The following is a 17,170-nucleotide window of genomic DNA, read 5'->3' on the forward strand; positions in this document are numbered from 1 at the left end:
CCAAAACCCTAGTTTTCCGCACTCTCTCTCCTCACAACACTCTAATTCATGCTGAAATTGATATGGAGGGGGGAAGAACACTCTCTCAAGTTCTCTCCCTTGGTTGATCTTCAAACCACCATAACTTTTGATCTAGAGCTCCGATCGCTGCACCGTTTGTGGCCATGTATTCACCATAGAGAGCTCTATAAAACCCATACAATCAATCTTTAGGTAAGCCACGTTTTGCTCTTCGAATTTCCAGCCTTGTTTTCAAGTTTCATGGATGAAATATTGAGATTTTGGGCTCTTTGATGTTATAGGACAAAAAACTCTTAAAGGAGAAGGTTAATCTTGTCTCCTTGGACCTTGGGTGTGGTAAGATTCTCAACCCTAGTGTAATTTGTTGTTTTATGATGTTGGGTATTGAGATGTTGTGTATGGGTATGATGATTGTGGCTTAGGTTATGTATATGTGAATATTGGAGCTTGATTGGTGATTTTGGAAAGCTTGGGAGAGGGTTTTGTGTGATAAAATCTGTTCTTGGAGGTGTTGAGACCTTGAGAGCTTGTGGACAAGTGGTTTGGAAGTGCTCCGGTTGAGCTTGGGAAATAGTCTAAGGTATGGTTTCGGTTTCTCGTATCTAATATGTAATGTGGTAGGAAATACTTAGGCTAGAGGCCCTAAGATAGGCATTGAATTGATGATGTTGATTAGTTGAGATATATGATGTGACCATATATGTGATTATGGATATTGATGCCTTGGTTGTGTGATGTATGAGAAAATGCATGTTGTGATATATGCTTGATGAATGATTAAGGTTGAATTGGTGGGTGGTACCATGTTGATGGTGAGTATGATGATGATTATGTATAATGATGGTTGATTGGAAATGGTATTATTGGAAATTGGGATGAGGAAGGATGTATGATATGATATTGTGTTTGTCCTTTAGCCATTTGATTGAGAAGTGTTAAAATGGTTGGATGTGGTTTTGGGAATTTTGGTAAAGTGTTAATGTGTGAGTTGAGGATGGCTTGATGTTAATTTTGGTACATTTTGATTGATTTCAAAGAAAAGGGATGAAATTGGCATGTTTTGATTGATTTTGAAAAGAGTTGAAAGTGGCTTGTTTTGAAAATGGCACTTTGTGGTTTTGTATGAAAACATGGTTTTTGGGCATACTTTGACGGGACATAACTTGGACTACAGATCTCTGTTTTATGCCAAATTTGTTTAAAAATGAAATTGGATCCGGGATGTCCATGCCGTTCGAAGAACGGGTGAAAAACGATTTAAAATGAGAAAATTATGTCCGTTGGAAGATTGGGGGTTGAATCTGTAAATTCTGCAGCTTTTAACTTAGAAAATTTTTAGCAGAAGAACCCTCCGCGCGTACGCGCCGTTCTTCGAGAAAGCACCATCTACGTGTGCGCGTAGTGTGCGCGGGCGCGTCGATGCGCTGCACCAAATGCCCAGCTATTTTCCCGAGAGTTGTGCCAGAGTTGTGCCAGTTTTGTGCCTGGGGCGCAAGAGCACCCACGCGTACGCGTGGTTGATGTCGTTTGGCTATTTTTCAACCCGCGCATTCGCGCGTATGACACTTGCGCGTCGATGAGTTTTGTGGCCATCCACGCGTGCGCGTGGAGTGCGCGTACGCGTGGCCCTGTTTTCATCCCAAAGTTGATTTTTGAGTTTTAAAAGCCAAATTTCATACTTCTAAGCCTTCGATCTCACCACTTATGTCTTAAATCATTATGATATGCCTAGCAATGAGAGAAGGGGCTAGTGAATGTGGTAACTTGCGAGTGAAGCAAGGGAAAATGGATGATCATTGAGGATCAAAGATGATTATGTGAGATGCGGAGAATGGCGGTGGAAGTGCTTGTTATGCCATGGGCCGAAGTGTCGTAATTGTTAATGAATTGGCTGGTAATGGATTTAACCGTGAGCCGGATGGCTGGATTGTTGCCGTGTTACCGTGGAGCCATGATTATGGCTAAGTGTAAATGCATATATGCTGTTGAATGAATTGTGAATGTTTGCACTTCCACCATCGGAGATGAGGGTTTCCCTGGGAGGAAGCAGTGGCTAGCCACCACGTGGTCCAGGTTGAGACTCCAAGCTCTTTCGACCCTATGTCGTAAGTGTGGCCGGGCACTGTGAAAGCCCGGATGAGCTCGCCCCCGTAAATATTCACCAGTGAGGGTGATGGATATGGATCATGATTATGATCAAGTTTATGATGAGTATAACTCGAGTTGGGGATGCGCGACAGAGGGACAGTCCAAGGTTAGCTACCAGGACTTGTCGGGTTGGCTCTATAACCGACAGATGATATCATCAGCTACTAGGGACAGGCATTCATCATATGCATACTACATGAATTGTTTGAGATTGCCTATTTGACTGCATATTACTTGCTAATTGCCTAAATGCCTTATCTGTTCCTAATTGTAAATCTCTTGTCTGATATAACTGTGTTTGCTATACTATACTACTGCTGGTGGTTGGGAGGTCTGAAGGAATTGGAAAGGGAAGTATTAGTTAGACTGAAGGATCTTTTGTCAGTTGCCACTTACGGTTTAGCTTGTTTTAAGCTTTGATATTATTTGGTGGAAGTTCTAGGCTTGCCTTCGGCTTTCCTCTATTATTATGTATTATATATGTGGAAGCTGTTACCATGCTGGGGACCTCTGGTTCTCACCCATACGGATTTTGTGGTTTTCAGATGCAGGACGTGAGGTTTCTCGCTGAGGCATGCTGGAGACTTCTGGATTAGCGAAGATCCTTGTTCTCGGGACTCTGTTTTGGTTTATATATCTTGTTTAGATACTTTTATCTCCATTAAACAATACAAACTCTGATGACTCCTCTTATGGGAGATTTTTGGAGAATAGGTTCTCTGTTTTTGTGTCCCTTTGGGTTTCCTTTGGGGTTTCCTTATTTTATTATATGTATATATTACTATGCTCGGACCGGTTATCTTTGCAACCGAATTTTGAGTCTTGATATTCCTATTTTTGACACTCCCTTGTATATATATAATCTCGCGTTAGCTTATCCCTGTTCGTTACGTTATCGATCAGAGTTTTGCGCTTTCGAGTTACGGTTTTTGTTTACTCTCTTTCTACAAAGGCTCCTAGCTATAATCAATCATTCATACTACTATACGTACTAAATTTTTGTTTTAGAGGTCGTAATACCTTGCCATCTCTGAATTATGACTTAAGCATAAGACTCTGTATGGTAGGGTGTTACATTATTGTATCAGAGCCATTTGTTCCTGTAGAGCCTGAGGAATGGACTGACTATGCTTCTGTGCATTCTCTGTATGTGTGTTATGTGCTGTTAGTATATCTACTTGATATAGTTGGCATAAATGTTCATGAGCATGCATTTGGGACTTTGAAGCACTAAACTTCCAATATTGAGACTGATCAACTTAATATCGATTGTTTGGTGTGTATAGGAACCAGATGGCGTCTCGTGTACGCGGTAGAGGCCGTGGGAGAAGTCGTACTAATGCTCATGCGCCAGAGATTAACCCTAATGACCCGGTGAACTTTATGACTGCGTTGGAGAACATGGCTACTGCTATGCAAGCCACTGCTGAGGCCGTCGGTCAACAGATGAACAACCATGGAAATGACAAAAATGGAGCTCAGGGACCAATGGAGATCAGAACTTTCCCTGTGTTGGTGAACAAGTGTGGGGTTGCTGAAGAGTGTGTGAAGAGGGCAGCCGCTGAGAAAGAAAATCACAAAGGATCATTTCTACAGAACCGAGGGAAGAGCTTTGCACCTAGAGGTCTGCCTTTCAAGAGGAGAGGTTCCTTTAGGAGGCCCAACAACAACAACTCCCAAGGGAAAAGGTTTGGGAAGCAGCCTCAGAATGATCAAGCTTGTACTAGGTGTGGAAATCACCATCCGGGAGCACCATGCAAGGCCGGATGGGGTTTGTGCTACAATTGTGGAAAGGCGGGGCATAGAGCCGCAGGTTGTCCGGAGCAGCAGAAGCAAGGTGCTGGGAAAGCACAACAGACCGGTCGGGTGTTCACCACTTCAGCTAGGGGTGCAGAGGGATCCGAGACACTCATTCAAGGTAGCTGTGAAATGGCTGGTCAAACTTTAAATGCTTTATTTGATTCGGGAGCATCGCATTCATTCATTGCATTTGAGAAAGCCCATGAGTTAGGATTGAAGATCGTAACCTTGGGATATGACCTAAAAGTGTATAACGCTACCCATGAAGCCATGGTAACTAGGCTAGGATGCCCGAAAGTTTCGTTTAGGTTCAAGCAGTGTGATTTTGTCCATAATTTAATCTGCTTACCGATGATCGGTCTGGATCTTGTCTTGGGATTGGACTGGTTATCTGAGAACCATGTCCTGCTTGATTATTCTACAAAGTCGGTGTACTTTATGCCGGAAGATACAGACGGGCCGGTCGTGGTGAATAATTATTACTCGAATTCGATGATGGTGAACTGTTCTGGAATCGAATGTCAGGGTATCCTGTTGTTAACCGCTGGTGTTTTGGGTGATGATCAAAGGTTGGATCAGATTCCGGTAGCGTGTGAGTTTCCAGAAGTGTTTCTCGATGATATTGAGGAATTTCCACCTAACCGAGAGGTCGAGTTTGCTATTGAGTTGGTGCCTGGGGCGGGACCAATCTCAAGTTCTCCTTATAGAATGTCACCATTAGAGATGGCCGAGCTAAAGTCCCAGTTAGAGGAATTGTTAGGTAAGAACTTTATCCGACCAAGTGTTTCCCCGTGGGGTGCTCCAGTGTCACTGGTAAAGAAGAAAGATGGAAGTATGCGGCTCTGTGTGGATTACAGGCAGCTGAACAAGGTCACCATAAAGAATAAGTACCCATTGCCGAGAATTGATGATCTCATGGATCAGTTACAAGGAGCTGGGGTTTTCTCCAAGATCGATTTGCGATCCGGTTATCACCAGATAAGGGTGAGGGGTGAGGATATCCCTAAGACCGCTTTCAGGACTCGTTATGGTCATTGCGAGTACACTGTAATGTCTTTTGGGTTGACGAATGCTCCTACAGTATTTATGGATTACATGAATAGAGTGTTCCATCCATTTCTGGATAAATTCGTTGTTGTCTTCATTGACGACATACTAATTTACTCCAAGACTGAAGAGGAGCATGCGGAACACTTACGGACCGTGTTTGGAATTTTAAGGGGGAAGAAACTCTATGCGAAACTGTCTAAGTGTGAGTTCTGGAAGAGTGAGGTGAAGTTTTTGGGTCACGTGGTGAGTAAGAAAGAAATAGCCGTAGATCCAACTAAGGTGGAAGTTGTGAAGGATTGGAGGTAACCTACCACAATAACGGAGATAAGAAGTTTTCTGGGTTTAGCTGGCTATTACCGAAGGTTCATCAAAGGCTTTTCGCAATTAGCTTTGCCGTTGACAAAGTTAACCCGCAAAGACACTCTGTTTGTTTGGACTTCTGATTGCGAGGAGAGCTTTCAAACATTGAAGAAAAAGTTGACCACTGCACCTGTGTTAGTGTTACCTGAGCCGAACGAGCCTTTTGAGGTGTACTATGATGCCTCGTTAAAGGGTCTAGGATGCGTGCTGATGCAGCATCATAATGTGGTGGCGTATGCCTCACGACAATTGAGACCTCACGAAGTTAGTTACCCTACGCACGATTTGGAACTCGCTGCGGTTGTGTTTGCCTTAAAGGTGTGGAGGCATTATCTCTATGGGGTTAAGTTCCAAGTCTTCTCTGATCACAAGAGCTTGAAATATCTCTTTGATCAGAAAGAGCTTAATATGAGGCAGAAAAGGTGGATGGAATTATTGAAGGACTACGAATTTGAGTTGAATTACCATCCGGGAAAGGCAAATGTAGTGGCGGATACATTAAGTCAGAAGTCGTTATATGCGGCTTGGATGATGCTTCAAGAGGAGAAGTTGCTCAAGGGATTCGAGAGTCAAAAAATTGGTGCTCGAGAAGTATCTGGAACCTTGTGTTTGAGCCGATTAGAAATCTCGAGTGACTTTAAGTCTGAACTCCTAAAGGCTCATGAAAATGATGAAGCGTTATGGAAGGTGTTACCGGCCATCGAGCAAGGAAAACTGTGGAGAGTGTCGGAAGAAAAAAATGGGTTATGGAGATTCAAGGGTAGGATCATTGTGCCGGATGTTGACACTTTGAGGCAAGATATCTTAAAGGAGGCACACAAAAGCGGATTCTCCATTCACCCGGAAAGTACTAAGATGTACCATGATTTAAAGGCGATGTTTTGGTGGCCAGGTATGAAGAATGATGTGGCGGAATATGTTTCAAAGTGCTTAACTTTCCAAAAGGTAAAGATTGAACATCAAAGACCTTCCGGGATGTTGCAACCCTTAGAGGTTCCCCAATGGAAATGGAAAAGTATTGCAATGGACTTTGTGTCGGGATTGCCAAGGACTAGGACTGGTTTTGATGCTACCTGGGTGATTGTGGACCGACTAACGAAGTCAGCTCACTTTTTGCCCATTCGGATGACTTACACCCTTGAGGATCTAGCACAGTTATACATAAAGGAGATTGTGAGGCTCCATGGTGTACCTGCTACTATAATCTCTGATAGAGATCCTCGTTTCACTTCGAGGTTCTGGGGTGCATTTCAGAAAGCTTTTGGAACCCGATTAAGCTTGAGTACAGCGTACCATCCTCAAACAGATGGTCAATCCGAGAGGACGATCCAAACACTAGAGGATATGTTGAGAGCTTGTGTTTTGGACCAACTGGTGAGTTGGGATCGGTATATGCCGTTAGTGGAGTTTTCATACAATAATAGTTACCACGCGAGTATCGGAATAGCTCCGTATGAGGCCTTGTATCGTAGGAAATGTCAATCTCCGCTATGTTGGTATGAAGCTGGGGAGAAGGGCTTGTTGGGGCCGGAGATGATAGCTGAGACCACTGAACAAGTCAAGAAAATCCGAGATAGGATGCTTATGGCGCAGAGTCGCCAGAAGAGTTACGCCGATCAGAGGCGGAAGCCCTTGGATATTGAAGGAGTAGATCATGTTTTCCTGAAGGTTACTCCAACCACAGGAGTAGGTAGGGCGATTAAAGCGAAGAAGTTGAATCCTCGATACATTGGTCCATTTCAGATCCTGGAGAGGATTGGACTGGTAGCGTATCGGATGGCTCTACCACCGCATCTTTCGAACCTGCACGACGTGTTTCACGTGTCACAGCTTCGGAAGTACACTCCTAATGCTAGCCATGTGTTACAACCTGAATCGGTTCAGATAAGGGAAGATTTAACGCTTCCAGTGGCTCCAGTTAGAATTGACGATACTAGTATCAAACGGTTGCGTGGAAAAGAGGTTTCATTAGTCAAAGTGGCTTGGAGTCGAGGCGGTGTTGAGGAACACACTTGGGAACTTGAGTCGGAGATGCGAACGAATTATCCGCACTTATTCTCAGGTAATTGAATTCGAATTTTGTGGGCAAAATTCCCAATTAGGTGGGTAGGATGTAAGACCCGGTTAATTAACGGCTAATTAACCCATAAATGAAAATTTATTCTAGAAAGCCAAAAATGTTATTCTTATAGCTAAATGTGATAGAGGAGTTTGAGACGAGAATTTTGGTACCAATTTTATAGAAAATGGACCAAGATTAGACCGAATGGGCCAAACCGGGCCAACCGGACCCAAAGTGGGCCCTTGGCCCAACTAAACTAAACCAAAACCCTAGTTTTCAGCACTCTCTCTCCTCACAACACTCTAATTCACGCTGAAATTGATATGGAGGGGGGGGGGAAGAACACTCTCTCAAGTTCTCTCCCTTGGTTGATCTTCAAACCACCATAACTTTTGATCTAGAGCTCCGATCGCCGCACCGTTTGTGGCCACACATTCACCACGGAGAGCTCTATAAAACCCATACAATCAATCTTGAGTTAAGCTACGTTTTGCTCTTCAAATTTCCAGCCTTGTTTTCGAGTTTCATGGTTGAAATATTGAGATTTTGGGCTCTTTGATGTCATAGGACCCAACTTTCTTGAAGGAGAAGGTTAATCTTGTCTCCTTGGACCTTGGGTGTGGTAAAATTCTTAACCCTAGTGTAATTTGTTGTTCTATGATGTCGAGTATTGAGATGTTGTGTATGGGTATGATGATTGTGGCTTAGGTTGTGTATATGTGAATAATGGAGCTTGATTGGTGATTTTGGAAAGCTTGGGAGAGGGTTTTGTGTGATAAAATCTATTCTTGGAGGTGTTGAGACCTTGAGAGCTTGTGAACAAGTGGTTTGGAAGTGCTCCGGTTGAGCTTGGGAAATCGGCTAAGGTATGGTTTCGGTTTCTCGTATCTAATATGTAATGTGGTAGGAAACACTTAGGCTAGAGGCCCTAAGATAGGCATTGAATTGATGATGTGGTTGATTGGTTGAGATATATGTTGTGACCATATATGTGATTATGGATATTGATGCCTTGGTTGTGTGATGTATGAGAAAATGCATGTTGTGATATATGCTTGATGAATGATTAAGGTTAAATTGGTGGGTGGTACCATATTGATGGTGAGTATGATGATGATTATGTATAATGATGGTTGATTGGAAATGGTATTGTTGGAAATTGGGATGAGGAAGGATGTATGATATGATATTGTGTTTGTCCTTTAGCCATTTGATTGAGAAGTGTTAAAATGGTTGGATGTGGTTTTGGGAATTTTGCTAAAGTGTCAATGTGTGAGTTGAGGATGGCTTGATGTTTATTTTGGTAAATTTTTATTGATTTCAAAGAAAAGGGATGAAATTGGCATGTTTTGATTGATTTTGAAAAGAGTTGAAAGTGGCTTGTTTTGAAAATGGTACTTTGTGGTTTTGTATGAAAATATGGTTTTTGGGCATACTTTGACGGGACATAACTTGGACTACAGATCTCTGTTTTATGCCAAATTTGTTTAAAAATGAAATTGGATCCGGGATGTCCATGCCGTTCGAAGAACGGGTGAAAAACGATTTAAAATGAGAAAATTATGTCCGTCGGAAGATTGGGGGTTGAATTTGTAAATTCTGCAGCTTTTAACATAGAAAATTTTTAGCAGAAGAACCCTCTGTGCGTAGGCGCACTTGGCGCGTACGCGCCGTTCTTCAAGAAAGCACTATCCACGCGTGCGCGTGGTGTGCGCGGGCGCGTCGATGCGCTGTACCAAATGCCCAGCTATTTTCCCGAGAGTTGTGCCAGAGTTGTGCCAGTTTTTTGCCTGGGGCGCAAGAGCACCCACGCGTACGCGTGGGTGACGCTCGCGCGTCGTTTGGCTATTTTTCAACCCGCACGTTCGTGCGTATGACGCTTGCGCGTCGTTGAGTTTTGTGGCCATCCACGCGTGCGCGTGGAGTGCACGTACGCGTGGCCCTGTTTTCATCCCAAAGTTGATTTTTGAGTTTTAAAAGCCAAATTTCATACTTCTTAGCCTCCGATCTCACCACTTATGTCTTAAATCATTATGATATGCCTAGCAATGAGAGAAGGGGCTAGTGAATGTGGTAACTTGCGAGTAAAAAAAGGGAAAATGGATGATCATTGAGGATCAAAGATGATTATGTGAGATGCGGAGAATGGCGGTGGAAGTGCTTGTTATGCCATGGGCCGAAGTGCCGTAATTGTTAATGAATTGGCTGGTTATGGATTTAACTGTGAGCCGGATGGCTGGATTATTGCCGTGTTACGGCGGAGCCGTGATTATGGCTAAGTGTAAATGCATATATGCTGTTGAATGAATTGTGAATGTTTGCACTTCCACCATCGGAGATGAGGGTTTCCCTGGGAGGAAGCAGTGGCTAGCCACCACGTGCTCCAGGTTGAGACTCCAAGCTCTTTCGACCCTATGTCGTAAGTGTGGCCGGGCACTGTGAAAGCCCGGATGAGCTCGCCCCCGTAAATATTCACCAGTGAGGGTGATGGATATGGATCATGATTATGATCAAGTTTATGATCAGTATAACTCGAGTTGGGGATGCGCGACAGAGGGACAGTCCAAGGTTAGCTACCAGGACTTGTCGGATTGGCTCTATAACCGACAGATGATATCATCAGCCACTAGGGACAGGCATTCATCATATGCATACTACATGAATTTTTTGAGATTTCCTATTTGACTGCATATTACTTGCTAATTTCCTAAATGCCTTATCTGTTCCTAATTGTAAATCTCTTGTCTAATATAACTGTGTTTGCTATACTATACTACTACTGGTGGTTGGGAGGTCTGAAGGAATTGGAAAGGGAAGTATTAGTTAGACTGAAGGATCTTTAGTCAGTTGCCACTTACGGTTTAGCTTGTTTATAAGCTTTGATATTATCTGGAGGAAGTTCTAGGATTGTTGATGAGCGGATAATTTATACGCTTTTTGGCATTGTTTTTAGTATGTTTTTGGTATAATCTAGTTACTTTTAGGGATGTTTTCATTAGTTTTTATGTTAAATTCACATTTCTAGACTTTACTATGAGTTTGTGTGTTTTTCTGTGATTTCAGGTATTTTCTGGCTGAAATTGAGGGACTTGAGCAAAAATCAGATTCAGAGGTTGAAGAACGACCGCTGATGCTGTTGGATTCTGACATCCCTGCACTCAAAATAGATTTTCTGGAGCTACAGAACTCAAAATGGCGCGCTTCCAATTGCGTTGGAATGTATACATCCAGGGCTTTCCAGCAATATATAATAGTCCATACTTTGCCCAAGTTTAGATGACGCAAACTGGCGTTCAACGCCAGCTCTATGCCCAATTCTGGCGTCCAGCGCCAAAAACAAGTTGCAAAGTGGAGTTCAACACCCAAAATGGCACAAAAGCTGGCGTTCAACTCCAAGAATGACCTTTCCATGTGTATACTTCAAGCTCAGCCCAAGCACACACCAAGTGGGCCCCGAAAGTGGATTTATGCATCATTTACTTACTTCTGTAAACCCTAGTAGCTAGTTTATTATAAATAGGACTTTTTACTATTGTATTAGGGATCTTTTGAAATCCGGGATTGTATTATTGATCCTGTGATCATGTTTTGGGGGCTGGCCATTCGGCCATGCCTGGACCTTTCACTTATGTATTTTTAACGGTAGAGTTTCTACACTCCATAGATTAAGGTGTGGAGCTCTGCTGTTCCTCAAAGATTAATGCAAAGTACTACTGTTTTCTATTCAATTCATCGTATTTCGCTTCTAAGATATTCATTCGCACTTCAACCTGAATGTGATGAACGTGACAATCATCATCATTCCCTATGAACGTGTGCCTGACAACCACTTCCATTCTACCTTTGATTAATGACTATCTCTTGGATCTCTTAATCAGAATCTTCGTGGTGTAAGCTAGAATGATGGCGGCATTCAAGAGAATCCAGAAAGTCTAAACCTTGTCTGTGGTATTCCGAGTAGGATTCAATGATTGAATGACTGTGACGAGCTTCAAACTCGCGAGTGTTGGGCGTAGTGACAGACGCAAAAGGAGGGTGAATCCTATTCCAGCATGATCGGGAACCTCAGATGATTAGCCGTGCCGTGACAGGGCATCTTGGACCATTTTCACAAGAGGAGGGGATGTAGCCACTGACAACGGTGATGCCCTTGCATAAAGCCAGCCATAGAAAGGAGTAAGACTGATTGGATGAAGACAGCAGGAAAGCAGAGGTTCAGAGGAACGATTGCATCTCCAAACGCTTATCTGAAATTCTCACCAATGATTTACATAAGTATTTCTATCCTTCTTTTATTACTTATTTTGGAAAACCCCATTACTATTTTATATCTGCCTGACTGAGATTTACAAGGTGACCATAGCTTGCTTCATACCAACAATCTCCGTGGGATCGACCCTTACTCACGTAAGGTTTATTACTTGGACAACCCAGTGCACTTGCTGGTTAGTTATGCGAAGTTGTGAAGATATGTTTAGACCATGGTTTTGTGCATCCGTTTTTGGTGCCATTGCTAGGGAATCAATTTCGAACAACAATTCACAACCTGAGTAACAATTTCGCATACCAAGTTTTTGGCGCCGTTGCCGGGGATTGTTCGAGTTTGGACAACTGACGGTTCATCTTGTTGCTCAGATTAGGTAATTTTCTTTTTGTTTTATTTTCAAAAATTCTTCAAAAATCTTTCAAAAATTTCTCATCTGTTTTCGAAAAAAAAATGTTTTCAAAAATATATTTTTCTTCAGAATTTTTAAGAATGAATTCTAGTGTTTCATGAAACATGTTGAATCCTATCTGGCTATAAAGCCATACCCAAACTGCTTTGGGACTGGTCTTCAACTAATCACCTCAATGGATGTAATTTACATGCTAGAGCTTGGCTGGCTATTAAGCCATGCCTGACCCTTTGATTGGAGCTTTAGACTAAAGAGCATAAGATTCCTGGAATTCATATTAAAAATTTTGTAGTCCTTATTTTTCTTTTTTCAAAATGATTTTCGAAAAAATTAAAAGAAAATACAAAAAAAACATAAAATCATAAAAATCAAAAATATTTTTGTGTTTCTTGTTTGAGTCTTGAGTCATGTTATAAGTTTGGTGTCAATTGCATACTCATCTTGCATTTTTCGAAAATTTTCATGCATTCATAGTGTTCGTCATGATCTTCAAGTTGTTCTTGGTAAGTCTTCTTATTTGATCTTTGCATTTGCATGTTTTGTGTCTTTTCTTGTTTTTCATATGCATTCTTGAATTCTTAGTGTCTAAGCATTAAAGAATTCTAAGTTTGGTGTCTTGCATGTTTTCTTTGCATTAAAAATTTTTCAAAAATATGTTCTTGATGTTCATCATGATCTTCAAAGTGTTCTTGGTGTTCATCTTAACATTCATAGCATTCTTGCATGCATTCATTATTTTGATCTAAAAAATTTTCATGCATTGCATCATTTTCACGTTTTTCTCTCTAATCATAAAAATTCAAAAATCAAAAAAAAAAAAATCTTCCCCTTTTTCTCTCATAAAATTCGAAAATTTGAGTTGACTTTTTCAAAAATTTTTAAAATCTAGTTGTTTTTATGAGTCAAATCAAATTTTCAATTTAAAAATCCTATCTTTTTCAAAATCTTTTTCAAAAATCAAAACTTTTTTATTTTTCTTAGTTATTTTTCAAAAATTTTAAAAATATTTTTCAAAAATATTTTTCTTATTTTTATATCATATTTTCGAAAATAACATCATCAATTAATGTTTTGATTCAAAAATTTCAAGTTTGTTACTTACTTGTTAAGAAAGATTCAAACAATAAGTTCTAGAATCATATCTTATGATTTCTTGTGAATCAAGTCATTAATTGTGATTTTAAAAATCAAATCTTTTTCAAAACCAATTTCAATCATATCTTTTCAAAAATATCTTCTCATCTTATCTTTTTCAAAATTTGATTTCAAAATATCTCTTCTAACTTCTTATCTTTTTATCTTTTCAAAATTGATTTTCAAATGTGTTTCAACTAACTAACTAACTTTTTGTTTGTTTCTTATCTTTTTCAAAACCACCTAACTAACTCTCTCTCTCTAATTTTCGAAAATATCTCCCCCCTTTTTCAAAATTTCTTTTTTTTAACTAATTATTTTAATTTTCGAAAACTACTAATCTTTTTCAAAAACTATTTTCGAAAATCACTAACCCTTTTTCAAAAATAATTTTCAAAAATCCTTCTCCCTCATCTCCTTCTCATTGTTTATTCATCTACTAACACTTCTCTTCATCTCACATCACTGCTCCTATCCTTAACCTTGTGTTTAGATTCTTCATTCTTCTTCACCCCTATTCCTTTTCTTCTTTTACTAACAATAAGGAACCTCTTTACTGTGACATAGAGGATTCCTCTTCTTTTCTTGTTCTCTTCTCTTTCTTATGAGCAGGGACAAAGAAAAAGGCATTCTTGTTGATGCTGATCCAGAACCTGAAAGGACTCTGAAGAGAAAACTAAGAGAAGCTAAATTACAACAATCCAGAGACTACCTTATTGAAAATTTCGAACAAGTAAAGGAGATGGCAGCCGAACCCAACAACAATAATGCAAGGAGAATCCTTGGTGACTTTACTGTACCTAATTCCAATTTACATGGAAGAAGCATCTCCATTCCTACCATTGGAGCAAACAATTTTGAGCTGAAGCCTCAGCTAGTTTCTCTGATGCAGCAGAACTGCAAGTTTCATGGACTTCCATCTGAAGATCCTTTTCAGTTCTTAACTGAATTCTTGCAGATCTGTGATACTGTTAAGACTAATGGAGAAAATCCTGAAGTCTACAGGCTCATGCTTTTCCCTTTTGCTGTAAGAGACAGAGCTAGAATATGGTTGGACTCTCAACCTAAAGACAGCCTGAACTATTGGGATAAGCTGGTCACGGCTTTCTTGGCCAAGTTCTTTCCTCCTCAAAAGCTGAGCAAGCTTAGAGTGGATGTTCAAACCTTCAAACAAAAAGATGGTGAATCCCTCTATGAAGCTTGGGAAAGATACAAATAGTTGACCAAAAAGTGTCCTTCTGACATGCTTTCAGAATGGACCATCCTAGATATATTCTATGATGGTTTATCTGAGCTATCAAAGATGTCATTGGATACTTCTGCAGGTGGATCCATTCATCTAAAGAAAATGCCTGCAGAAGCTCAAGAACTCATTGACATGGTTGCTAATAACCAGTTCATGTACACTTCTGAGAGGAATCCTGTGAATAATGGGACGCCTATGAAGAAGGGAGTTCTTGAAATTGATACTCTGAATGCCATATTGGCTCAGAACAAAATATTGACTCAGCAAGTCAATATGATTTCTCAGAGTCTGAATGGAATGCAAGCTGTATCCAACAGTACTCAAGAGGCATCTTCTGAAGAAGAAGCTTATGATCCTGAGAATCCTGCAATGGCAGAGGTAAAATACTTAGGTGAACCTTATGGAAACACCTATAATCCATCATGGAGAAATCATCCAAATCTCTCATGGAAGGATCAACAAAAGCCTCAACAAGGCTTTAATAATGGTGGAAGAAATAGGTTTAACAATAGTAAACCTTTTCCATCATCCACTCAGCAACAGACAGAGAACTCTAAACAAAATACTTCTAATTTAGCAAATTTAGTCTCTGATCTATCAAAGGCCACTGTGAGTTTCATGAATGAAACAAGGTCTTCCATTAGAAATTTGGAAGCACAAGTGGGCCAGCTGAGTAAAAGGATCACTGAAATCCCTCCTAGTACTCTCCCAAGCAATACAGAAGAGAATCCAAAAGGAGAGTGCAAGGCCATTGAATTAATTACCATGGCCGAACCCACAAGAGAGGAGAAGGACGTGAATCCCAAGGAGGAAGACCTCCTGGGACGTCCAGTGATCAATAAGGAGCTTCCCTCTGAGGAACCTAAGGAATATGAGACTCATCTAGAGACCATAGAGATTCCATTAAACCTCCTTATGCCATTCATGAGTTCTGATGAGTATTCCTCTTCTGAAGAGAATGAGGATGTTACTGAAGAGCAAGCTGCCAAGTTCCTTGGTGTAATCATGAAGCTGAATGCCAAATTATTTGGCATTGAAACTTGGGAAGATGAACCCCCCTTGTTCACCAATGAACTAAGTGATCTGGATCAACTGACATTGCCTCAGAAGAGACAGGATCCTGGAAAGTTCATAATACCTTGTACCATAGGCACCATGATCTTTAAGGCTTTGTGTGACCTTGGTTCAGGGATAAACCTCATGCCCCTCTCTGTAATAGAGAAACTGGGAATCTATGGGGTGCAAGCTGCTAAAATCTCATTAGAGATGGCAGACAATTCAAGAAAATAGGCTTATGGACAAGTAGAGGACGTGTTAGTAAAGGTTGAAGGCCTTTACATCCCTGCTGATTTCATAGTCCTAGATACTGGAAAGGAAGAGGATGAATCCATCATCCTAAGAAGACCTTTCCTAGCCACAGCAAGAGCTGCGATTGATGTGGACAGAGGAGAATTGATCCTTTAGATAAATGAGGACAACCTTGTGTTTACAACTCAAGGATCTCTCTCTGCATCCATGGAGAGGAAGCATAAAAAGCTTCTCTCAAAGCAGAGTCACACAAAGCCCCCACAGTCAAACTTTAAGTTTGGTATTGGGAAGCCACAACCAAACTCTAAGTTTGGTGTCAAACCCCCATATCCAAACTCTAAGTTTGGTGTTGGGAGGTTTCAACAAAGCTCTGCACATCTGTGAGGCTCCATGAGAGCCCACTATCAAGCTATTGACATTAAAGAAGCGCTTGTTGGGAGGCAACCCAATGTTTATTTATCAAATTTTCATTGTTTTTCATGTTTTATTAGGTTCATGATCATGTGGAGTCACAAAATAAATATAAAAATTGAAAACGGAATCAAAAATAGCAGAAGAAAAATCACACCCTGGAGGAAGACCTTACTGGCGTTTAAACGCCAGTAAGAAGCATGTTTTGGGCGTTCAACGCCAGAACAGAGCATGGTTCTGGCGCTGAACGCCAGAAATGGGCAGCATCTGGGCGTTTGAACGCTAGAAATGCACCCTGGAAAAGAGCTGGCGCTGAACGCCCAGAACAAGCATGGTTCTGGCGTTCAACGCCAGAAATGGGCGACAATTGGGCGTTGAACGCCCAAAATGGGCACCAACTTGGCGCTGAACGCCCAGAGTTGTGTGCAAGGGCATTTTACATGCCTAATTTGGTGCAAGGTTGTAAATCCTTGAACACCTCAGGATTTGTGGACCCCATAGGATCCCCACCTACCTCCACTTACTTCTTCTCACCCCTCTTTCACACAATCCCATAAACACTCTTCCCAAAACCCTTCACCAATCAACTCAATCTCTCTTCCCCATCACCTCTTCACCACTCACATCCATCCACTCTTCCCTATAAACCTACCTCATAAACTCCACCTACCTTCAAAATTCAAAATCAATTTCCCACCTAAACCCACCCTAAATGGCCGAACTTACCCCCCTCCCTCCCCTATATATAACCCTCCATTCTTCCTCATTTTCACACAACACAACCCTCTTTTCTCTTCTTGGCCGAAACACACCTCCCCCCTCTTCTCCATATTTTCTTCCTCTTCTTCATCTAATTCCTTCTTTTCTTGCTCGAGGGCGAGCAAAATTCTAAGTTTGGTGTGGTAAAAGCATAAGCTTTTTGTTTTTCCATTACCATTGATGGCACCTAAGACC

General features: G+C 41.1%; 1 non-coding gene across 1 annotated transcript; it reads right to left on the reverse strand.

Moving 5' to 3' along the window:
• Positions 1-14,392: 14,392 nt before the first annotated feature.
• On the reverse strand, positions 14,393-14,500 carry LOC112760509 (small nucleolar RNA R71). Its single transcript, XR_003180946.1, has one exon. It is a non-coding gene; the product is annotated as a small nucleolar RNA R71 (small nucleolar RNA).
• Between the last annotated feature and the right edge of the window lie 2,670 nt (positions 14,501-17,170).

Source organism: Arachis hypogaea, chromosome 16, assembly GCF_003086295.3.
Source record: "Arachis hypogaea cultivar Tifrunner chromosome 16, arahy.Tifrunner.gnm2.J5K5, whole genome shotgun sequence".
Classification (NCBI taxonomy): domain Eukaryota; kingdom Viridiplantae; phylum Streptophyta; class Magnoliopsida; order Fabales; family Fabaceae; genus Arachis; species Arachis hypogaea.